The 26,756-nt window shown below is 40.5% G+C and overlaps 1 long non-coding RNA gene across 3 annotated transcripts in view; it reads left to right on the forward strand.

The window, feature by feature from the left end:
* The window catches only part of LOC130559875 (uncharacterized), a 74,254-nt gene extending 47,498 nt beyond the window's left edge, over window positions 1–26,756 (forward strand). For 2 of the 3 annotated variants that reach the window (XR_008963627.1, XR_008963629.1), the window contains one exon: window positions 26,421–26,756. This is a non-coding gene — a long non-coding RNA (uncharacterized LOC130559875). Of the gene's footprint in view, window positions 1–2,507; window positions 3,039–26,420 lie in introns of those variants that run through there. The other variant, XR_008963628.1, reaches the window with a different exon arrangement.

The following is a 26,756-nucleotide window of genomic DNA, read 5'->3' on the forward strand; positions in this document are numbered from 1 at the left end:
AGAAATGCACTTTAGTTCGTTTAAATGACGTTACAGCTCCATATTTAACAAGTGTCTGGAAAAAGACAAGTGACCTGCTGCATTTGGACTGATCACATGACTTCATTTGCATATACTGTAATTACAACACTATTATGCAATAAACTCCTCCTCTTTAAAAACAACAGTGGGGTTCAAAAGTCAGAGATCACTCGTGAAAATGTTTTTTTATTATCATTATAAATGATCGGCATAATTTACGTAAATTCCAAAATGTATTTAGTATTTGGTACGACACCATTTTAGCATCATGCGCTCAATCCATGTTATAGCAGAAAATCGTAGAGGAAAAGCGATCTGTTCTTATTCTAAGCAGATACCTTTGAAATTGTCTCATGATTGGTGATAATTGAGCACATGCTGCACGATTTACGCGATTCCTGCCAATGGCCATTTAGCGGTCCTGTTTAATTGATGGTCTGATTATAAGCTTTTCTGTGAGATGAATGTTGTATTGCCACCCATCTCTGTCCCTGCTCACAGAGGCCACATGTTCTCAGTATGGCGCGCAATCGGTGCCTTTATACAAAGAGATGCATCCATCAAACCAATGCAAACAAGTCTCCTATAGGTGCATGTGCGGACGCATATGTAGAAGACAGGTTCGATTTATGGACTCGCTAGGTTTAGCGGCGATAAGAACGATTTGATCGGTTTTGTTTTATTTATCAACACAGCCCTCTGCGATGTCATAAAATAAGGTGAAATTCTACCAAACTGTGACATGCGGTATTTACGTAAATTACACAAAACACTTATACAAACTACGTTCATTCACCGAGCCTGCAACAAGAGGCCACGTAGCCTTTCTTCATCAAAAGCGCTTCTTTCCAGGTCCACCGCAACTTTATTATAAAGCACTGATATATTGGCATAAAATGCACACCCACGAGCGAAAGAAAAGAACCGCTACATTACATGAAGAGAGGGCGGATTGAACAAGCCGCCATGCTGAGCACATTTGTATTTAGACAAGAGAGCACAAGGGTGGGAACAGAGAGCGCAGGGGCTGGAAGATATGCGGGCCGGCGGAGGGAGGGGGGCAGCGACCGAGAAGTTGTTTACGTGTGTTTGTGTATGTATGGGTCACCATGCCCATTTTTCCCACTTTAGTGTTGTGGGCGAAGCGAATTGCAAAAACAAAGCGCGCTCATATTCGGGCTTTGACATGTCAAGGATTACTTGTTCCATTGAATGTGCTGCCTATTATCTGCTTATCACTCTCTCTGCTCTTTACACTCTTTCTTGTCCCTGCTCAATGGCTTCCTCTCACTGTCCGTCCCCCAGCACACCCATCCAACCCCTCAACCACCCGCCCGCCCCAGTCGCTCTCTTTCTCTATCTTTTAACACTTACAAAACTGAAAAGATTCAGTCTGGGCTGGGCTCAGGCCACCTGGAAGCTGCAATGGAGTTTGCACGTTGGCCCCCACCCCGGCGCCTCGCCAGCGGCCAGCTGTAGCATTGTGCTCTCCGCTGCCGTCTTAGTTAATTCCAGGCATTGGCGATTGTTGCCGTCCCAGTTTTACGGCCCACCCCTCAGCGGCCTTCCCGGGCTCCCCCGGGCCGATTGTCCCAGGCCGTCTCTTGTTTAATGCTGTTTTGCAAGTTATTAAGCCCTGGAAGTCTATTAATCACAGTTCAGGGGCTGCGGAAGCCCACACAGCGGCGGCGGGGGGAGGGGGAGAGGACAGGCACGCTCGCTGGCCTGAAAAGGCTTAGACGGTGGTCCATTCAGATCCCTAACGAGATCATTACCACTAACTAAATACAAACCTGACCCCTTCGACCCGCTGGGAAATTACGTAGGAGGTCCCTCCTGGTGTGGGACATTAATATGCCGTCCCCGTAGCCCTCCCCGTTCCTTGTGCGCATCCCGGCTGCACCTCCCCCAGCCTTTGCTCTTCTCCTCTTTCTCAGAATGGCCAGAAAACTAAACCTATCATCAAAAGAAGTCTAATCACTGCTGTGATTGTGGTAAACCAAGCCTGACAGACATTTCACTGAGACCTCAATAGAGCACATGGGTGCGACCTCCAGGGCCCACCTCCGCCCCCCTCTCTGGCTCCCTTATTTTCTCGCTTTTTCAAGCGGGAGCCAATGAGCAGCGAGTGAAGCCGGGAGCTTTTCAGATTACTCGACACACTGTGTCCACTTTTCGGGGGACCACCTGGTAAGCTCATTTTAATATAACGCCTTTCTTTCCCTCCGCGTCCGTCGCTCCTTCCTCTAATTCGGCCTCTCGAGCCGAGCCGTGTCGGCGAATTCCATCTAATCCATTGACCCCGCTAGAACATTCCTGGTTAGTGCTCGTCGGAAGAGGCTGGATTTGGGGGGATTACATGGTTGCGGTACTGCTGGGTGGCACCTGTGACTGGGAACCGAGCGGAACAATTACGGCTCGCCGCAGAGAGGACGAGAGCCCCCCGCGTATCCCACCTTTCATTCTTTTATCCTCTTGCTTTTTAGGTGAGGGATCATGGACTATCGCCTCTCTAATCTCTACCTGTGACTGTAGCCGTGCGCTCCCACGCGGGGCGGCCTGTGACCCGGGAGAACAGTGGGGCGACCCCGGGGTGAGGCGTATTTGGGAGAGAAATTAGGAGGGAGACCGTTGACAGAGTCCTTCTAGCTTATGTTAAGTTTCTGTCACTCTCGATGTTCAAGTGCCTCCACTTCAGGGTGTGAGAGCTTAGCAGCACCGCTGAAAACGAGCGAGCGTGTCATCGCCGCCATTTTGTCTCACTGACCTTCCCTCTAATGGGCATATGAAAAAGGGTGGTATAAAACCTTTGCATTTACACTGTGTATGAAAGAGCTGTATTATGAGAACTTCAGAACTTTATCCAACTTGTACAACTTTCTGACGTGAGATCGATGAATGCATCAACACATGAACGCCCATGCTTACTCAAAAACTCATCCTGCAAGACAAATTGATACTATAACCCAGAACACTAGAAGAACTGACAACAAGTGTGAGATGTGTCGCAGACTGTACCAGGCTGTGTAGCACCTGTTGCTCTTCGAGTTTTTCTGAATGATCACAACATTAGAAACAAGCATCTGAAGTGTATATTTTGATTAAGATCGCTCGGTGCGGTTTGTTTTATAAATCTGTGAGGCAGAAAGTGGATGCTATTGAAGAATGAAGCGTCTACATGTGAATGTGTGTGTGAAAGAATACTGAAAAAATAAGACAATCCTATAAAAGCCTCTTAAAAGACTAAATGTTTGAACACAAGAACTTCGAAACTTATTTGTCTCTTTATTTATGTGGTAAAAAGCTAACATTGTGTTTTTCCAGTCGAAGGTTGTATGTTTGAGATGGGAGCTCTATCGACTTGTTAATCTGTGATAACATCTCTCTCTCTACACACTTCAGAAATAGAGATGTTAAGCAATGCGCTATCTAAAGGAACATCAGGCTTTACCTGGATCTTATCAGACCCAAAACAGACATTTGATTCTCCATTTCACTTCAGACAAGCCACTTCTGTTATTGATGTCACTTTTTTATTGATCGTGTCTGTTACACTTAAACAGCAGACCTGCAATATTTGCTTGACATTGAGATCTCAAAAAACATCTTCACCACAATAACTATTGCCTTATTTGTTGAATTATTATTGGCCTTTCATTTTTTTGTGTTTCACGTAAAGCTGAACTCCCGATTTGCTTTTCCTTTCCTCATTCACATGCGTGACCGCTCGCATCCTTCCGCATTCAAGCAGCCATACCAGGAATGAAGCGTTTCCGTCCATGAGCCGTGTTGATTGTTTGTCGCCAGCGTTGACCAATTGGAATCCTATCATGATGATGATCTCCAGCATAACAAGTAATTTTAACCTGCCTGCAATCCACCCCCTCACCGCACCGCTGCTTGGCCTCATCCTACAAACACAAACACTCGCCGGGCGCTCGTGTTTAAGAGCACGCTAATTAATTCCACTCTCAAGCACTTTTGCGCTTCTATTTGCTCGGATACAAAGCGTCAAATCCCTCTTATGCGCGCAAATAAACACTCAGAACAACAAAGAGAACTGAAAAAACGAATAAAAAAATGTTGACTGAAGGTATAAAATGACGAATGCTCACGCCACCCCGTAAATTACCGTCACCTCCGACATTCCGCTTTCCGCCGGATTTACGTGCGGAATGTCTCTTCACCGCAATTAGGCTACGAAACTAGTCGCGTGAAGGATGTCAAGCGTTGGTTTACACGATGTTTTTGTTTTCTGAGCACATCGAGTGTGAAAACAAATGCACAAGGTCCCTCTCGGTAACGCGCGGAAACACAACAACCTCGCTTTCCCATCATGTCTGCTGGCCACACATGATCCGCTCCATATTTCACGCTCCGCCGCCGTCGCCATCTTCCAATTTCACAGCGGCCCAGACGGGTTGCATACAATCTGGTTGAGTAATTAGATGAAGCCCAACAGGTGTAAGAGAACTGATGGGCTCCGGGCCGTGACACCGCATCTTGCTAGTCGTTAGCGTGGCTGCCGCGGCTAGTGTACGAGCCCCTCATATAGTATTCAGCAGGATGGGTTAGCCCGTTCTCATGATCGTCTCGCTAATCTCACTCTTTCACAAAACACAGAAACAGACGGCCCTAGCGACCTTCCTATCAGGGCTAGCTTAGGCCAGAACTGAGCTACTGTCATCAGTCGCTGCCTTTCCAGGTGAACGTATCTCTCCTTTGGAGGGCCAAACGACGCGGAAACGGAGTGTTTGTTTTCCCACCCTCCTCCTCCTGCCGTAGTTAGAGCTCATCAGCGGCAAGGTTCAGCGGCGTGAAGTGTTAATTTAGTGGTCCTGCTGGCCAAGAGGGGAAGCCGAGGTGAGCTCTTGCAGAAAATGACCCTCATGCTGTGATTTTCCCCTGCCGCTCTGAGACGAAAACAAAAGCCGGAGATGGCGAGAGAAAGAGAGAGAGAGGATAACCAAATCCACACCGTGACATATTCATGTACTCGGGTCTCGCGCGAAATCGTACAAGCATGTGGAACGATCTAAGACGAAACCTTTTTTTGCACATGCATAAGCAACAGAGGCTCTGGTTCCCCCGCCATCGCTGTTCACTTTAGCAGAATGATTAATTGGGCCGGCCTCGGCTCCGTCCTCTGAGAAACTTAAACAAAAAGCCGGGCTCTATCCGAAGATTACAGCCGCACATTACAGGCTGAATGAACCATGAAATTGCTTTTTTCCCCACCTGCAGTGCGCTCTTTCTGCAGCGCGGTCACCGGCGTTCTCGGGAGGGGAGCGATGGGGAAGCATTGAAGTTTCCTCACTCTGAGATAATAAAACAATCCCGCAGACCGCCGGCTCATAACACCAGTCACTGTCCATTTGCCAGCACATGTAGGCAGTAGATTGACTGATGTTGAGGAGTGTATTACGCTGTTAAACACCGGCGTTAAGATATAGGGCCTGGAAATAATATAGGGGCTGAAAATGACAGATTTGAGGAAGAAGGTGTCCGGTGTTCTGACATGTAATTTTCAATGGCGACACAGGTTTGTGTGTGAACTGTTTACCTGTGTGTGTATTTTTCAACACAGTGAGCATTTTGTAGTATCATCGTAGTCAAGTTTACACTAACGAAATCTTAAAGTTGAAATGTATGGTATTATGTCTTCCGTTATAAACGCACATGAAACGCAGGTTATCCCGTGTATGCAACATTGAGAGGCGTATGGGTGATTCTCACAAAATCTTGGTTTCAAGATGTCAAACGCGATATTCTTAAAAACACTCGTATCACCAAATTTACTTGTTAAAAAAACAAGTTTGGAAAACAAATTCAAAACTTTTACTGACAGTTTAACACAATTTTTTACAAAAAAAGTCTTAAAAATTCTCATTATCGTAACCATTTAAAACTGTCAATCCCATAGCATGTTTTTTTTTTACAGAAGCAATGATGCCTAAGCGAGTTTTATTAATTATACATAATAAGACAATAATGAATTATATTTTGCTAGAAAATTATACATGTAACATATACTTTTTTTGTGTGGAAAATAATCTGTATCGGTAATGAGAATGAAAAAATCCTGTACACAGCGTGTCAAGAGAATATTACGTTTTAACTAGAAAAATATAAAGTAATCTGTCAACCTGCTAGATATTTGAAAGGTACTGGCAGATGTGTTTCTTCACATAAATTCAAACTTAAAGGGGAACTCCACTCAAAAATGAAAATTCTGCCATTAATTACTCACCCTCAAGTAGTTGAACATCCCTAGGACCTCCGTTTTCCCCAGATCGCAAAGGAAGGTCATTTTGGAAGCTTTCTGACTACTCAATAGATTGCAACGCAACCAAACACACGAGCCACATGACAGTGCATCCGGTGTCAGCATCGCTCGACGCATGCGCGTTCTGACCACACAGGCTCTACGTCAGAACGCGCATGCGTCGAGCGATGCTGACACCGGATGCACTGTATTGTGGCTCTCAGGATCGCGCGCTGGAAACTAACATTCAAATTAGGAAGTTTTTGAATATAGTCGTTAGTTTTGTTTGTTTGCGCACAAAAAGTAGCCTCGTCGCATTATATTAATTTATACTGAACCACCGGAGTCGCGTGGACAATTTTACAATGTCTTTACGCACTTTCAGCGCTTTGAAGATTGCCAGTTTGGGGGAAAAATTGAGGTCCTACAGATGTTAAACTACTTAATGGCAGAATTTTCATTTTTGGTCGGAGTTCTCCTTTAATGTAAATATATTTGTGTGTAAACAGACCTTTAAAAATGTTATGGAGGATGAGAATATCAGTCATGGACACTTCTTTTTCCCACTTCATTTCATTTTTATTATACATAAATATTTTGTCAATGATTTTTTTTGTCATTTTTTGTCATTTGAGAACATCTAGAACATCCAATTGTTTTTTTTCCGAATATTTTAATTTTACTCTCTTTAAATTCAATATGTGTTACGTTAATGAGAATTTCAGCAGAAAAAAGATTTTAAAAAAATTCCTATGTTAAAATTGTGCTTTGTCCAACGTAGAGAACACAGTTATGTTTATCATTTTTTGTGTTTTGTGTTATCGTTTTTGTGTTACCAAATTATTTACTTTATAGTCAAAATCTTTAGTGCCATGATGTTACAGTGGCCTGTATATAAATGTGCAGTCAGTATTGTCAGCGCGATATAACAGTATGTACACTTACTGAATTAAAGCGTGAACTTACGTACACGAGGTGTATGTGTGAGGAGCTGTCTGTCATTGGGTGTTGCTATGTTACCTTGACGTCAGCAGACAGTGAGGGGACGTCTTTAACTTTACAGCAACAGTGGCTGAACAGTGGCAAAAATGTGGAACACGGAAGACAAAACATGTCTACATCAACTGCAAAAAAAAAAGAAAAAATACAGGCCAGCTGAGTACTTTAAAAATAAAAATGACAAGAACCACTTTAAATAACAGAATCAGTTTCTCCTAATTCTGTAATGGTACATTTTGCTCAGGCAGATAGTTTGTGTGCAACGACATTAAACTTTCAGAAATTGAACACAGATAGTTTAAGCAAAACAAATGTTTATGTCTGAGATTCATTTAAGCATTTCATTCAGACAAAAACTGTAATTTATATACATAGTTAACTACAGACACCAGCTATTTTTCCATCACTCTGTGTTTGTTACATTTGGGCAGGCAGGAAAACAGGGAAAGGATCCAAATGCAGTAAAATATCCATTAGTAAAGTCCACAGAGTGACATGACATCCACAGATTAATAATAAATCCAAAAACACCCGAAGAACCACGAGCGCGTAACATACAACATAACAGGTACAACAAATGACAAAAGACAACTTTAACACTGGGGTTTAAATATACAGAACTAATGAGGGATCTAACAAGGAAACCAGACACACCTGGGAAACCAATCAAGGGGAACCAATGAACAAAAGAACTACAAAGAACAATGAACAAAACAACTTGGTCAGCGCCCCTTGGCATCACTTTTGAATGCGCAGGGTACGTCGTTTTTCGATGAGCGGGGAACTGCGTTGTAGTTCGCTAAATGCTCCAGACTGAGATGCGTACAGTTCTTAGCATTTCATAATTATTTGTGGTTTTAATATTTTGGAGCACCTAACCCCACCCTAAACCTAACCACTTCTCAACCATATAAAACACAACACGCAAATAAAAGGACAGTCACAGGTATTTATTGCACAAACTGACCAAACGCAGTGTAAAAGTATTACAAACAACTCGTGTCGCAGACCTTTTTGCACCGAAGCCGTACGATAACTCTAAATGAAGATGACGTGTCCGTGAATGCATGCAGTCGGCTCCCATTCAAAAAAGAAACCGGAACATTAGCTAAATACAGTCGATCGCGGGAGCCAAAACCGTTTCACGTTCAAAGCCAGCAAAATGACGCGATCGATAACGAGACACAGGAGAGCCAATGGCATCGAAGCTGACGTAACTCTTCTACTGGTGGCAATTTTTGATCATCTGTTGTTCTTCACCGGATCTGAGATTTACGGTAGACGGTGATCGCTTTCACATCTGTTCCTCGTACAAATCGATCGTTTCGCGTTGGTACCCTTGGAATATCTGTATTTTTGAACGCCATTGTGACTGCTTCTATCTTGTGTTTTATATTACGATAAATAAACTGTTACATTACATTTACATTTAGTCATTTAGCAGACGCTTTTATCCAAAGCGACTTACAGAGAGTTCAGGCAGCAATAAAGCGATATGTCATACAGGAGCAATAACACAATAGGTGCTAATACAAAGTTACTAGTTTCAACAAAAGCTAGACCACTACCTGTTGAGAGAAAGAGAGAGGGTTAGTGTTTTTTTCTCATTTGTCTGTCAAGTATTCACAGAAGAGATGGGTTTTAAGTAGTCTTTTGAATGTTGTGAGAGATGTGGTTGACCGGACCGAGTTAGGAAGAATGTTCCACCAGGAAGGAGTTGTGAAGGAGAATGAGCGGGAAAGCGGTTTACTGACGCCGCTGGTTTGCTGAACGCAGGGATGTAGGTCTTGATGGGGTGTAGGAAGGTATGAAAGTATGCCGGTGCAGATCCAGTGATAGTCCTGTAGGGAAGCATTAGTGACTTGAATCTGATACGGGCTTCAACCGGTAGCCAGTCACATGAGCCCTTTTGGGCTGTTGGAAGATGAGACGTTCTTCTGCATTCTGAACCAGCTGGAGCGGTTTGATAGCCTTTGCAGGAAGACCAGCAAGGAGAGCATTGCAGAAGTCCAACCTTGAGATAACCAGGGCCTGGACAAGGAGTTGTGCCGCATGCTCAGTGAGATAGGGTCTAACCTTTCTAATGTTGAATAAGGCATATTGGCATGACCGCGTTGTCTTTGCAATGTGATCATTGAAGGACAGCTGTTCATCAAATATGACTCCGAGGTTCCTGGCTGATTTGGAAGGAGTGATTGTGGTATTGCCAAGTTGGATGGTGAGATCGTGTTGCACCGTGGGGTGTGCTGGAAACATGAGTAGTTCTGTCTTGGCTGGGTTCAGCTGGAGGTGATGCTCTTTCATCCAAGCTGAGATGTCTAGGCAGGCTGTAATGCGAGCTGCTACAGCGGTATCGTCTGGGTGAAACGAGATGTAGGTCTGGGAGAAACGAGATGTAGGTCTGGGTGTCGTCAGCATAACAGTGATAGGAGAAGCTGTGTGCCCGTATGATGGGTCCCAAGGATGTCGTGAAGATGGAAAAAAGCAGCGGTCCAAGCACCGATCCAACGAGATGTAGGTCTGGGTGTCGTCAGCATAACAGTGATAGGAGAAGCTGTGTGCCCGTATGATGGGTCCCAAGGATGTCGTGAAGATGGAAAAAAGCAGCGGTCCAAGCACCGATCCATGAAGGACCTCAGTGATCATGTGGTGAGCAGTGGACAGCGAGCCCCTTCATGACACCCTGAAGGATCTGCCGGAGAGGTAGGATTTGAACCAGCGGAGAGGAGTGCCTGAGATTACTTGCTCAAACTGCCTGAATAGTGTCATGTAAATGCAATTATCCTTGCCGTTAAACTTAAATCAACCCCCGACACATCATCATTGCAAATTATATCCAATATCCAATTTCATAACGACGGTAAAAATTTTGTGCCCGAAAAACGACGCCAAAGGGGTGCACTGCGCGTTAAAAAGTGACGCCGAGGGGCGCTGACCGGGCGTCAATATGTGACGAGTCGGTAGTGAGAATGTGTTAGTTTCTGCTGATGGTGTCTTTCTGGTCCATTTTCGATGCTTGTCTTATTTTATTTACTTATGGTTTACTAGATTACCAATTTCACCGCCATCCGCTTGAACAGCTTGACGGACACGTAAACGTAATTCATTTTTTTCTTTTTTTCGAATTTGAAAAAGATTAGCTTCACGTTTTGATGGAAATCCATGTACTGCTGTACAGTACTCATATTTGAACTTCCCTTTATCTTTCTATAAAGAACAAAGATTGATCTTAGTTTTTCTGAAGTTGGCAACCCTACATATAAAGTAGGGCTGTCAAACGATTAATCATAATCGCATCCAGAATAAAAGTTTGTGTTTACATAATATATGTCTGTGTACTGCGTACATATAGATTTTTGTATTTATAAACACATAAACATACATGTATATATATTTAGGAAATATTTACATTTTTCAATAATTGAATTTACATCTAAATGTTATTTAATTTGTATATTTAAAAATGTTCTTAATTATAAGCATGTATTTTGTCTTTATGAATTAACATGCACAGTGCACAGACATGTATTATGTAAACACAAACTTTTATTCTGGATGCGATTAATCGCGAACGTACGAAAAAATGATCAAATACATGATACGTGACATGGCACAGCACACTGTTACTTCCACGTTAAACTCATGAAAAAACATAAAAGACAGATGAACATTGACTGCATTACATATAAAATATCAAACCAAGTGACACTTGCATGGTGACGGTAGACATTTCTGTTTTAAAAGAGTGTGAATTTTGAGGACTCTATAAAGAAATTGTAGCGTACACTACTGCACGGGGGAAGTTTATCACCTTAACCAAGAACAAGTCGAAAATTTCCACATATTTTTATTTCATCTTCATTTTTTGAATATATGGCACTTGGTTTGTCATATAATGCAAAGACATTCATATACATTTTTAGCGTGGCTTCGGTGTCAGAATGTGTCTACTGTACGTCTTTCACGGGTTTTAGATGTTGAGCGTCCACAGCAAAGACTTGGATGAAGCACTTCAAAAGAGCTAAAGCTAAATGTCATTCTTTATTATTTCAATAGGCGAAACAAGTTGTATGGCTCGCATTCATCATTTAAGTCTCTTTTAGCTGCGTTTATTTAATCACTAGAGGTCACGGGGGATGAAATGTATGCTCTATACGCTGCCGCTCTCCAGCCCAAGAACGCGATGAATTAGTCTATTTTAATGTGCCTCCTTTTCTCTCTGCCGGGGTGTATCAAGGCTACGTTTTACATGGCATTCTAATTTATTTTCACATTTTGAAATATCAGAATCAGAGGGTGGGAATAATGGAGAGGAACAGGAAGCTCTTTTCTCTTTCTCTCTCTATCATCCAATCGTTCGCTCGCCGCTCAGACGGGAGACGGAGTTCAGGGCCACAAGCTGAGCGGGGTGACAGAGAGACGATTCAGAGCCACGATCAGCCATTCAGATTAAAACATTCTCTCCTGCCCGAGGGCAGCTCTCCATACACAACCCCTCGTGAACAATCCGTCTGCGAGCGCGTGGAAGTGTAGGAGTGGGGGTGGACTCCCTCCGTGTTTGAGGTCACTGCCAGACAGCTTTAGTATCAACGGAAGCCTTCCAGTTGCAGTAAAATACATACAAGCCCGCACTACAACTCATTCCATTTGTTTAACAGTGTACATTATATTCTTACTGACTTCGTAAGCAAAAACATTGACAATAAGAATTGTGACGTTTGCACACGTGCACTTTATGTATAGTATGTGTAGTCTGTGTATAATGTTTAGTTTTATTTCCGATCTGTTTTTCAGTTCTTATTGAACTTTTTATTTACATTTATTTAAGACTATTTGGCTAATTCACATGGATTTGTACGATCTGCATTCGCGCCAGTCACGGTTAGGTTTAGGGGCGGAGCTTGATTATTGCCTTTTCCTTGCAATTGTACGATTCGCATTATATGAATTCATACAAATTAGCCAACTCGTCAAATTTGTGCGATAACAGGTTAAAAAGAATCTTGTTTTTCCAACTGACAAACAGCTTTTTCTTGTTTTAAGCACAAAAAAACCCCCATTTTGTAGCATTTTGTTTACAGGGAAAATGTGTTTTTTTGCAATGTGTAAGTGGGTATGAACACAGGCTTTTTATTCAGTCATCATAAATGATCTAAAGAAAATAACACTATCATAAATCTTTCTGTACGTTTCTTGGTTAAGACCATCTTTAGAACACTACACAAACGTTTGAACAAAATACAACCAACGTTTAGAACCGAATCGAAATTTTAAACGAATATCTTTAAGATTGAATTCTGCATGTACATTTCAAACATAAAAAATGGCACCGGAAGTGGACCAGTGTTTGCATCTGGTAAAGAGGTCTGCTAAGGTGTCGCCACGTTGTTGCTATGCAGTTGCTAGGGTGCCTGTAGCGAGCGCTACTAAAAAGTAAAGCAAACAGTTCAGCGGTCTTTTAACTGGCGTGATTGACAGCAGAAGTAGAGCTCGCAGCCTAGAGGCATCCACGAAGGGACATTAGAGCAAATCTATAGCAGTTAACTCCGCGTGTGAGCCAAAGCCCAGCGGGAAGCTAATAGACTGTTCCAGTGAGGCCCCTGAGGTATTATGTCAAGACCCTGTCTACGCTTCACACTCATTACAGATCATGGGCCACCATTTCACACTACAGCAGGGGTGAGCCGAGGAAACTTTTACTGCTTTTATGCCAGTGCCATCCATCAATGTCAATCGATTCTCATTAACGGCTTCAATGAGCACTGTTTTCTTTCATTTGTTGACATATCTTCCATTGACAGAGAATGTCGGGGTGGGATGTGCGGCAGCCAATAGCCTTTTAGATAGTTTAGTGCATATTTTTGCTAAACGTTTTACAAGTACACCGGCACACAGGCAACCTCAAACAATAAATAAAACCCCAAAATTGTCTCTATATGAGCACAATTTGCGTTTGTATGAGTTTATTCTATATCTATACAAGCATCGTATTTGTTTTGTTGAGAGATCAAACCGCTATCTAGGGTCCAGTTGTACAGGAGAACGTTTCTCGATGCCCCACTTCACAGGCTGGAGACATTTCCACAGTGATTTTCCTGCAGTACTTCAGCGCAATTCTTCTCTCCCCTCTATTTCTGCAGCGCTGCGGCGTGCGGCCAGCTGAATTGTGTGTTATTACCCAGCTGGAGACAATATCATTACTACATATTTGCTGTCAAGGGTCTGCAAAGAATGGTACCGCCGTGGGCCTCGGTGATCTAACAAGCTCATACGGTGCGGCTGAATTACCCACTCCTACAGGGAGGAAGTCAAACACTAACCGTTTGAGAGATGACTGAGTAAATGAGCCCAACCCCGGAGGTGAGGACACACCTCGCAGCCATACTAGCTCGAGGACGGCTTTTCTTTCACTTTTTTAGGGATAGTTTATCCAGATACAAAAATTCTGCCATCATTCACTCACGGTCATGTGGCTGTAAACCTGTGTAGGACTCTTCTGCGGAACAGAAGTGGTTTTGTGTTCGTAATGGAAGTCAGTGGGGTTCAATGTTGTTTAGTGTTTCCCAACATTCTTCAAAATATCTTCTTTTGTGTTCTGCAGAAGAAAGAAACTCATACAGGTTTGACATACATCATGACAGTCTTCATTTTTAGGTTAACTATCGCTGACAAAAATGAGACAATAACTAAATAAAAACTGATTTATGATGATGAATCTATGATGAAAATACATTGTCACTAACTAATACAAATTTCCAGTCAGAACTAATAAAGATGTATATACAGTATCACAACAGTTAATTATTTCCCTGTGTGGCACATTTAATGACATCTTTAACTAAGTTGCAGTTAATTCCTTTAGATTTTGCTCAACCAGACCTTATGGGCTGTAGATTTATTCAACTACATCAAGACTAAAACTAAAACAGTGCAGATGACTAAAACATAAGTAACGTTCAATTGCATTTTAGTCAAAAGACTATCGCTGCATCCCAATGCGCCTACTTATAATATGCACTAAAAGTATGTACTGTTTTTGTTACGAAAAGTATATACAGTATATTGCATGCAGAACTGTATGCACGCACTGGGACAAACTAACACGAAACGGAAGTGGCCGTTGTTGCCTAGACGACACTGCGATGATGAACTGTCATGAACATCAAAATACAGCTCTTATTCATTCATTATGAATTATATGTTTAATTAAATAAATAAATTTATTAAATAAATATAATTACAAAATTATATGTAATGTGGAGCGTCACTGAACTCCGCCCTCTCGCCGTGAGTTGTGGGTAATAGCAGTCGTTAAGTGTCCATGGATTCACACTTCGAATTTTTACCGGAAACAGTAGATCATCTGGGTACTTTGAGAAAACTCACTTCAGCATACTTTAATTTGGGACATACTAATTCTATTTTAGAATACTATTTAGGACAGATAGTATGCAGATTGGGAAGCAGCATATGGCTAGAACTACATCAAAATTCGCTACCAGCTTATCGTTGTAATTTCATTGTAAACGGAGACAATAAACATAACACAATTTATTCCCCTCTTTGTGCTGTTTTTATTGTTTTTTATAATCTGCATACAAAGGCCTGTTTACACACTTGAAAACTGCTAAAGATTGCTCTCATAATATTCTTACACAATGTCTACACCGGACGCGGCGAGAGGCGACGCGAAAAAAGACAATAGGCCCTTTTCACAATGACGTCACTTAACTTCCGCCTTTTCGCAAGCAGTGTATCATAACATCCGTCTTGCAACAAACAAGAAGAAGAAGAAGAAGAAGAACTTCCGTTTTGCCGTCACGCTGGAATTTAACAACAGTGAAAAAAAACGGACATAACACTTATTCAAGTACTTATCCTAGCACCTAATTAACACAAAATGAATACAAAACACTTACCTTCATAATCAAACAGGCACTGTTCAACGAAGAATTTATATCCTTTATCTAGCTTTGATCTTGTCTTAAGCTAAAATTTGTCTGCAAGATGTTGTACATCATCTAGCCGTATTTGTGACAGCTGTGCAGGGGACTTTGTAAACTCCATTCTGAGGCGCTAGCAGAAGTAACGATACACTGCTTCGCGGCAGAACGGAAGATGCGTGTCATCATGTGAAACGGGCCTATAGAACGCATTAGAACCCCTTATAATTTTACATTTTGTCCACACTGGATGCGACGCGACAATCCCATTAAAACAAGCCGTGTGTCACGTCCCGCCGCGCCGCGTCCGGTGTAGACATGGTGTTAGGCAAATTATGCATCAGTTCTCAAAAATTTGATGCGGCATCTCAAAAGTGTGGGATTTATGAATTGAGACAAACAGCAAGATGTGACACAAAAACATTGATCTCTGTGTGAAAATTGACCAATTGCAGAAAGAAATCGATGGTCAATAATATGTTTATCAATGACGTAGAAATAAAACAACTGATATTTAACTACACTTTTTGAAACGTTTGTTTAGTGTTTATCTGCCCGATAATGTAATGACTTTGAATGAACTTTCTTTTGAGGGTTTTTATCAGCATATATTGACAGGAGAGATCAGGTTAGTATTTCGTTGAGGTCCTGCGGTGCTGAAATAAAGTTTACTTAGTAAAATGGAAGGCATCTGAATCCCTTTTTTAACTTTTGCGAGACATTATAAACGATTCCATTGAAGTGAATATATGTATGGGCAGACAATAACACAATGCCTTGTAGACAGAAGTCAAATACGGCTGTGAAATGGATCAATGCATGAACAATGAGTTTTCTACTTTCACGTCTCACAAAACACAGAATTCCAAGCCATCTATGATCTCAAACTATTGAAGAGCAAAGACAGAATGGCTTTTGGATATGGCGTCATTTTCACAAAAGTTATGAAAAAAGCCTTGGTCTGAAAGAAGGGAAAACCTGATTGTTAGTAGAACTGATTTAGAGAATGTTATCTATGAAAAATATCTGTATATTTAAATGTAGACGCACAGTGTGAAACCGTGTTATTCAAGACTGCACAGCTTCAGTCAGCTTCACTTTCTTTCACATTGTCAGTGCCATAATAAAATAAAATCAGTCTCTTTTCCATGATTTACAACAGTAATCTTATAATAACGATTTGAGCTCTCGTGTACGATTTCAACGGAAATGTCAATTTGACGTTATTTGACTTGAGCACACGTAAAAATAAGTACATAAAGTTTCAAACAGAGATGGCGACAGAGAGGCAAAACCTACGGATTGTTGCTTTAAGTGTAAAGGGGTACACAAATTTATTGAACTACTTTTCAGCTTCGATTCTACAAGCGCTCAACACTCTTTTAGCTTCATAGATCTGTTCTTTGGGGTTTGTTTTTAAAAGGCAGAGAGCTACACAAAACAACTGACAAAAATAAAATAAAACCAATGTGAGAATATATGCCACTCATCTCTATGTGCGACTAGATTGCTGATGTAATTCTAAAGAAACAGAAGAAAGCAAAACCACCAAGCCACCATATTAATATACTGTATATGTATAGCCATCTGCCTGAGGATGAGAATGACTGACAGCCAATATTTGATCTAAAATTCGTATCTCATACAAACATTAGTATCTCTGAGATAGTTAGTTTCCAAGGGTTATTAAAAATTCATTTGAATACAACTGTAACGGTGCGTGCAGGGAACACTCGAGAAAACACAGATAATCCAAAAAAAGGTTTAAAATCATCCAAGGGAAACCAGGCAGAAGCACATCACCCCATACATAAACATGTATCTACATAAACAATACCGGACAAGTAACCAAACTAAGAAGAGAACTTGAATAATAGAGATAATGAGGGGTAGACAGATGATGGGGATTAACTAATAATGTATGAATGATGGGGATCAGGTGAGACGGGTGCAAAGGATTATGGGGAGTGTAGTCCGGTGGTGAAAGAGGGCAGACAGTGGATTGTGACAACAACATACAAAAATACCCAACACAATATCGAATGTCAATTCGTTACTTTTTTTAGAGACGGCAAATTCGTACGAATTTGTACAACATCATTTGTAGGTTTCATGATGATCCATTTCATGTGTGCCAGTTCACAGTGCCAGTGATGTGGTTAGGTGTGGGGCATCATTATAGCGATTTCATTCATAATCGTACGTTTATGGACAGTTCACATTCTAAAAAACCCCACAAATGTGCCACCTCGTAAATTCCTTTCCCATGACATCATCAAAGTCAAAGTCTGCTTTAATGTCAATGCTGTCACATGTACAGTACATACATATAGAGGATTGAAATTGCGTTACTCTCAGACCCATGGTGCATACAAATAACACTACGAATAAGAATATATATGAAAAAATACAGATTATTATATATATGTAAAATACAACTATTACAGGCAGGGATATTTAAAAAAAGAAAAAGAAGATAGGTAATGGCAGATAGAGTGCAAACCAGTGAAGTATACAACAGTGCAGATGTGAGGTAGTGCAAAGAGCTTCATGCTGCAATCATGCTGAAAATCCTCTAACACTACATTGTACACTCCAAAACTTGATGACCTTGATATTTTACGATGTGGCTAATTTTGGCTAATTCGAACGAATTTGTACGATCCCATTCATTCATTTTAGTATGATGCTTTCGTGCCAGTGAAGGTTAGGGGTGGGGTTAAGGGTGGGGCTTCAGTATTGCTTTTTTCTTGTAATCGTCCATTTTTGCATGATTCACAACGTACGCATTTTTTACGAAGAAGCCATCTCATGAAATAGTTACGAATTCTAGTGAGATCAGGTTCGATGTTTGCTACTGTGCCAAAAATCTAACTCAAAAACAAAATGTAATGATGTCACGAGCAATCCAGTTGTTTATAATAAATCAGTGGCTTATAAACCTTGAGCGAGGTGAAGGAGAGAAATGAAATGAGAGCAGGGTGCAGGTGCAGATGAGGCGTATTTTTCAAACTGTAGCGACACAGCCGATGATATTGGTGAAGAGTCCTTGATTCCTCACAACAATGAAAGAAGACGCGGGGAACGCACAATTGATGCCTCTCCATTTACCTGTGTTTGACTGGAACTGTAAACTTCATTTCAGCATCCGCACCGTACAATTCCTCAGTCGTGTTTAAGGGTCATGCGTCAAGCTCGCTGCTTTATTCTTTTAATCTCGAAAACTCTTGACTTTATATGTTTATATAATGCTTGATATCAAGTATTCGGCGAAACACTTTATTTTGCTGTCCGCAATACAACTAGCGTTGCAAGTTTACTATGTTCTTGGTAACGCAAGCCCATTTAAAAGCACATTCTTGTCATCTGCGATCATTCTGAGTATGAGCATTCAGAAGAGCATTATTTACTGCCCTCACAGCGCACAGAAGAATCACGACTGGATAGATTGAAGTGTACATAGACATTTGTGGAAGGCAGTGTGTAAAATAATCGTGAGTAGGCCACTTTAGTGGGCTTCTATAATGTTCAATGATTTTTAAACCAATCCAAAGAAGTCTTAATCCAGACACACATAAGACATTAACAGTAAATGCACAATAGCTCGTTCATTTTTCTTGAGGATTGTTATTTGATATTAGAATCAGATTAACATTATGTAACCCCAAATAAAATCAAATAAAGAAAGAAACGACACCTGTCGGTAGGATATCGATATACTGTAGAAGTAATCTGACAGTGGTAGCACATTAACCCAGTTTTAATGGGATTTCAGACAGATAATGGTACAAATTAGTGTTTCCTTTCAAGTGAACGTGCTAACTGTGGCAAATTGATTCGCTGTTCTCTTGATTCCCTGGGCTTTTTCTATTTTAATTTCAGATGAAGCAATACCATATTAATGGTCGCTGTCTCATCTTTTTACATCTAATGAAATGACAGAAGAGGATATGATTAGTTGAACGGCGGCATAAGAACCCACTCTATGCAGGCAATCTCACTGAAAATTGACACGGGCCGAAGAGGAGGGAATTTGGACTATGCGTATGGATTATGGATTCACACCCAGGGATTTTTAATGGAACGATACACTAAAGTCATCCGCGGCCAACGGTGCTAATCAAACCCTTGGAACGTCGTCACGGCTGTTATTGTTTGACGGTCATTCATGGCCCGAAGGATGGGGATGGCATGCTGGTGATGTTCAGCTGCTGTTTGTGTGGAACTAACAAAATGCATCATTGGGTCTTTTAAAGCGGGCCTAAAAACAAACAGGCGTCTGACGGCACCACTACACAGAAACAATATGTCCGGTCAAGCCTTGTCGCTTCTCCTTGCAGTGAATCTATGAAGAGAATGAAAGTACCATGGTGCATTGTTCAGTTTGGAAACTGTTGTTCAGTGTTCACTGTTTGCTGACCAAACAGATGCCTAAACTAAGCCTTGCTTTGTTGGTTCGTGCAAAGCAGTGAACGAAACATACGCCGGTGAAACGTGTCGTGTATCATAAATGTGATATATTACAATCAAAATGTATTTAACAGCAGAATGCTGTGGTTGACCAATCAGGATCAAGCATGCCAGAGGGCCATATACGATTTTTGGGAAACCCAGTGGATCTTGACAAAAAATAAAATGATTATTTCTTAAATAAAAATAACGATAAATAAAATGTCTTAAATAAATAAACAAATAGTGGCCTAAATAAATAAATCATACAAAATGGCTTAAATAAATAATTAAATGGCCTGAACAAACAAACAAGTAAATAATTAATAAATGGCATGAATAAAAAAATTAAAATGTAAGTTATAAATAAATAAATAACTGCATGAAATAATGCCTTGAATAAATGAACAAATAAAAATTTGAATTGCTTGAATAAATAAATAAATAAAATTGGTTAAATAAATAAACAAAATGATAAATGAATAATGTCTTGAATAAATATACCAAATGTCTTGATTATGCCTTGAAGGGATATTTTGTTTAATTTTTACATGCACTTGAAATGCTGGGTTGTTTTCAACCCAGGGGTCTAAACCAGTGGTTCTGAAACTTTATCGTTGTATGGCCCCCAAATAAGGATTTATAATCTTAAATTTAAGATTATAAAATGTACTCTTAAATTTGAATTAAACCAAAAACATATTCAGTTATACAATGCTGGAACATCAGTTCTTGGTTGGTGGTCTTACTTTTCTGATGTTTGATCGCAAAAAAATATGATACATTTCTATATTTCATAAAATGACAAAATCTGTGGTGCCCTGGATCAATCTTGGCCACCAGTTTAAGAACCACTAGTCTAAACAACCCAGCACAGGTTCAGTTATAACCCAGCTGTTGGTTCTGGATTTACCCAGCCATGCATTGAAAACAGCCCAGCATTTGTTAGAGTATGGATTTTTAAAAATGTTACACCACTTGACATTTTCATCATAGTCATCAATCAAAATTTTCGTCCAAAGTGGTATAAACGGTTTTCAGAAATGTACTGCATGAATCCGACATGAATAAAAGACCACATTTCTAAGAACTTCACACGCTTTAGACCAGATGCTTCTCTCCTTTTATCACCTCTCGCTGTTATTTTCATGAAAAAAGGCAATCTCCAAATCAGAGAGGAAACCCGAAGCTCTTCTTTGTAAAGATCAGCCACCCCTCTTCTAGACCCAAGAGGCTTTCAGAGTATTGAGCATTGAAATGCAGAGCTACAGAGACGAGGTCAATAAGGTTATGAAAGTAAGGTCGCATCTAAAACTACAGCGGTGCCGGCTTGACAGAAGAGATCTGCTCTGTAACGCTGTTTCTTCATTCGCTCTTTGTCTCCACTTGAAAACTCAACTCGGATCTTTCTATGACATCTAATGATTGAATTTATTGCTGCGTAGCCGTAGATTATGTTGAAATTGAAAATGAACAGTATTGAACCAAAGTGCAATATAATAACGCTAGTTAGCTATTCACTCCCGCCGTCAATTCAGTCACAGTTTACGCGTTCTCCGCATCGGCTGCGAGGAGTCGCACACCCGTACCCCGAATATCCCCACTGAGGTCGACGACAGTCATCAAAACAGTGGGGCTCGATATTTAGCGGATATAAAGGAACGCTTGTGGGTGCGGTTGGAATTCAATTCTGCGAACGCTGACTCTTCCTTTAAAAGGTTTTTCCATCGCTCGCTTCTTTTGAATAACGTGGCACGCCATTTATTCCCGTCCTTCACATCCTCGGCTCTGCAGTCGGCAGATTCTTTAGACGTTGCTTGCTTGTCCTTAGGAATAAATAGAGGGGAGGTGGGGGTAAAATGAGCTATTGTTTCGCTCCGATTCCCAGGCAACAGTTCAGATACGACAAGGGCGCCGAACCGAGTCTAATAGAAAACCCAAAGCAAAACACACATTCGTAGGTGTCTCGCACCGGGCCGCGGCCGGACCAGAATTCTCTCGCAAGGTTCAGGGGTGTCGTTCGGGGATTGCGAGGGAAGGTGGGGGACTGGCGTAGACCTCGACGAGGACGACCAATCTCCTCATTCAAAGGCTGCCTCCGCACAGCTCATATTGTCAGTTTAAAGGAACCTTGAGCAGCATCAAAGATCTTTTCAAAGCCTTAATCCTAATAGGTCGCGGTTTGTTCTGTCACATCAAAGACGCGAGCAAGGGAGGTACAGAGGGGAGGAATGCGTCGGGGAGGCTGGCAGAGATTCTTGCGGGGAAGATTGGCAGAGGATTTGCGGCGCGGCGAGCGCTAAAATCGGCAATATCGGGCGTGGAAAGCCTGCTGTAATAGATATGAAATGGGCCTTCTCAACACCATGAAAGGCTGACATTTGCTGAAAGATTGTCAGGAGAAGCCCTTTTATTCCCTGCCATCTATCAAGCGTTTGTACAGCCACCTTGTCCGCACTGGAAATTTGCAAGTGTCACTCCTGGTGGGGTGTTTTCCGGATTGGCCGTTTCCCTCAGTTTTTTTTCCGCCGAATCTTCAGCCAGAGAACTTTCCAGTCAAATCTTGTGTTAAAGCGGAGAAAATGAATACGTTATCTTGCACGTGTGTTTACTTCTCACCTCTTGACACTTTAATCTGTAGTTCAGTGAGCCGATACGATCTTCTGACACAAAGCCACTACCTGTGGACCCGACGTGACACAAGTGTTTCGTTAATTAGCCGCTCGTAGGAAAGCAGCTATCGGTTTTCTGTCAACACGTCAGAAAAGAGGCTTTCGGTCCGCACTTGGTACACGATAAACCGCGATGAGAAGATACTAATAAAACAAACCTTAAAAAGGGGGGTGGGTCGGCGAGCTCGGCCGCAGACAGGGAGGAAAGATAATGACGATGCTGGGCTCTCTAGCATTCTCACTGAAGTGACTGAGAGAAGGTGAAAGCGTTTCAAAACACTGTCCGCGCCGGACTTTCAGAGGACTGTGTTGGTGTGACGGCGGCCGGTCTGAAATCCCTCCGGCGCTTGTTATTTCACACCCCCGTGGCTACAAGTTTGAAAACAATCCCTTAAAAACTAGCAATGAAACTTGCTGGGCTAACAGGGTTAATCTGAGGCTGAAAAGCCAGTTGTTCTTGGCCATCTAAATAGGTCCCTAAAGAGCCACTTAAATGTGTATGTTTTGTTGACCGGGAGCAGGAAAATATTGGAGGCTGTATTGGACAGCCTAATGGTTTTATGTCTAGTGATACAGAAAGAATCAAATTAAAGCCACAAATCGGGTGAATTTCTTTGATTGTGGTCTACATCTCGGTTAATGGTTAGGTTCAGATGCTTCACGGGTATTGGCATTTACCCTTACACGCTATCAACATATCCAGTAGAATCAATCCGATTGAATCACAGTATGTTATGCTCTTCCTGTAAAAGAAATTCCTATGTACATTTTCTCACAAACACGCTATTAATGTTCAGCTGCTGTTGGGGATTGTGTGCATGGGGTTGGACGGACACAGCGGGCATTAGTATTCAAACTGCCAGAGCACCAATCAGTGTTGGAGAGACGGTATGGAAAATGGGTTTTTTTGAAGGTGGGGGAATGAAGGGATGTGATTGTGTGATGATGAAACAGGGTGGAATTACCTCGGAGGTTACGTTTCCTTATCAAACCGACTGCTGATTTCTGTATCTATATATTAAAGTGTATTATTCATTTGTACGGGTGCCTTTATGTTGCTTGTTGGGTAACACGTTATTGTAATGTTTCTTAACATTATTTAATGGTGTTAATAACCTAAAAATAGACGTGATATTTTTACAGCATTTGTTAATCTTGACTAAGATTCTGAGATTCTTTTATCATTTACTCACTACGTGCTCTATACGTTTTTTCTCCTGCAGAACAGAATAGACGATATTTTGAAGAACGTTGATAACCAAACAACATTAAACCCAATTGACTTCCATTGTCTGAACATTTCTCAAAATTAAGCCTAACTAAGAACAGCAAATACTTTTTTCTCTATTGTTAAACGAGAAAGTAAGCATGAGAACAATTGGATAACTTCACGACTGAAGGACACTGGAAATCAAGCCGTCTTGTTGAGAACCACGGTAGCATCTGTTTGTCAGATGAATGTTGCGAGGCTGCTATAGTTTACGTGCAAGTCTATTCGTTTCCAAGATGAATAAATGAACGGCCACGTCATTTCCCGCCTTAACTGATGTACGGTTCAAATCGTGTCCAACTGCGATGTTAAAAGATAAGTACCGATAAGGCATTTAATGTTACATTGAAATGAACTCAATTAAGATGGAGATGTTTGGATTACACATCTGCTATCTCACTCCCTAAGTGTCTGATGACAAGTTTAATTGGAATCAGATTATAGAGGAAGAGAAACTGAAGATCTGTTTGCTGTGCTGCTTTTATTACACGTTCAACACGGAGACCCCTGCCATGTATACGCTCCAAAACACCTTCACTCCATTATAAGAATTCCCCTCTCTAATGCTCATTCATTTCACACTAGATTATCTGCTCAGATACATCTTGTTTTTTGGGGGGGCTGTGGTTTTTAATTGAGTGTGTGCATGGGTTTCTAAGTAGGCATAATTCAGCATTGAACGTAACCTTACTAGAATTATACAAATGTTATTCTATTTCAAATATTAGGCTAGCCTACTGTAATTGTTTAAATATTATATTTCATTCATTAAATTATCATTTTTATTTAAATAATTATTTTTTATGAGTCAATTAAATTGAATTGTATTTTTTTATGACATTTTTAACATTTTTCATGACCTCGATGTATATCACAAAATGCACTTTTGCCTGTATATTTGACAATTAAACAATTCAATCAAAACAATTAAATAGCAGCTCTAAAAAAGCTATTGTATTAATGCATTTTGACGTTAATTTCTTCTCACCAATTGCAACTTAAATGTCTTATCGCTCTTCTCTTTGAAACATGAACTTGAAAACGCCCCCTGGAGGACAGTCTTCTTAAAAATGGTTAAAACCAACACGGTGTGGAGAAGAAAAGAAATGTGGTTGTTAAAGGAAAAAGGATCCATTTAATATACGTTTTGTTTACAAATGCACATTTTTCTTTAGAAATCATTGTTTTGAATGTTTTATCATTTATAAGACATAATAATGTATATTATTATAAGAAAAAGGTTAAGGTTAAGAAAAAACGTAGGCTATTGGGTGTATGAAATGTCATCTAAATAAAAGCTTGCAATGCTGTCGTGTGTAGCAAATCAACATCAGTTTCTTGCAGTATAAGGAGTGCACACTAATACAGAAGGTAAAAAGTTCACATTCATGGACGTGATATTGTGTTTAAGATACATTTATAGCGTGTTGTTTTATGAATAGTAGGCTACGGGCTCATTGTCTTTTTAATCTTCGCCGGATGTGTTTAAAGTTTTAATGACACTTTAACGCACATGAAGGAGAAAACAACCACACAAAGAGAAAAGTCAAGCATTTCCAAGCTCTCCATGTGAATTTAGGAAAGACAAGTGCTTCAAGCCTTTCACCAATGTGTTTATTGAAGCTGAAGGAGTAGATTTATTCATGGAGTCATCTCGCCACCCTGTGGCCTCCAGAATTATTCATCCCAGTAGTAAACTGGATCAACGAATCACTTATAATTTATCCAACTAATTTGTTAACAGTTAAAACACATGATGAATGCATTCTATTACATTAGAACATAGCGATATAGTGATATAATAACTGTATTGTATAATTCATTTTCAATTCAAAGTGGCAAAAAATATTTCAAATTGGCCAATAAAACGTAATACTAATTTTAACAATTTTAATACTCAAATTTAAATCATTTTTTGATTTTGATCATTTTGGATTTTTAAGACATTCTATCACATTTTTTTGCTCAACGACGCCATCTGCTGTCTGTGTTAACCTTCACTTACAAATGTCACTTAGGCCCGGTTTCACAGACGAGGCTTAAGGATAGTCCCAGACTAAAATGAACATGTGACCTGTTTTAACGGAATATAACTTGCCCAGAAATATCTTAAAATATATTAGTGCCATTGTTTTGTCTCAAGATGCAAACCGGTAATGTTTTCTTCTAAGGTCATTAATTCAACTAAGGCATAGTCCTGGATTAAACTAAACCGTGTCTGTGAAACCGGGCCTTAGTGTATAATCTGGTTAATAATAGTTTTACTTTCATATTGAATTGTATACGATTGTAATGGGTAATGGATACACTTTTCGTGCATAGTCTTATTACACATATAGAAATGAACATCAGTAAAACTAGTTAAAAAACAAGAGGTGAGCATTTATGTACTACAGTACATATAAGTATGTTTTAGTATAATAGTTAGTAAGAAAGCTGCCCATTATAATTTGATCTGTTTGCACACCATTTTGCTAACACATGATACATAATCTGATAACATATTATATATTACATTATAATTTATATAATATATATTTCCATAGGTTTTAGGTATTCAAGCAATTAACCTTTTATTAATTTAGAGGTTTAATAACCAATTTATTTATTGTAGTTGTAGATAAAGAAGTAAAGAAAAACATATGAATCTCATTTTACATGACATTTCAGCTTTGCCAGAACATTCTCACGTTGCACAAAATGTTAATTTGCTGCCTGGCTAATAAGGCGACCTTGACATAACAGAGCAAGCTTTAGTTCACTGACACCACAGGAGGTGCTTCTGTGATTTCTGTAAGCAGCTGAAATGATTGGCGGCTGGTCGTGTGTGCCAATGACCCGATGCCCTTCAACGGTGCAGCATCCAGCTGTGAGCACAGAGGGACTCAGACACAAGCCAGTAACACACAACACACACAGAGACCAACATTCAGCTTCTGTCCATGTACTGATGCGTCTGCAGGTGTGTTAAAAAAGAGAGATTGTTATATTTAGTACATGAATATTTGGTTTAGATTTTCACAATCATGCCATTTTATTTATGTGTAACTGTTCGAGTTTGTTTAATACAGTAATTGTACTGGTTTCATGTCTTTTCATTGCCTTTTTCCCATGATTAAAACAACTTTTATTTATTA

The sequence above is a fragment of the Triplophysa rosa genome, linkage group LG10 (genome assembly GCF_024868665.1).
Source record: "Triplophysa rosa linkage group LG10, Trosa_1v2, whole genome shotgun sequence".
Lineage (NCBI taxonomy): Eukaryota > Metazoa > Chordata > Actinopteri > Cypriniformes > Nemacheilidae > Triplophysa > Triplophysa rosa.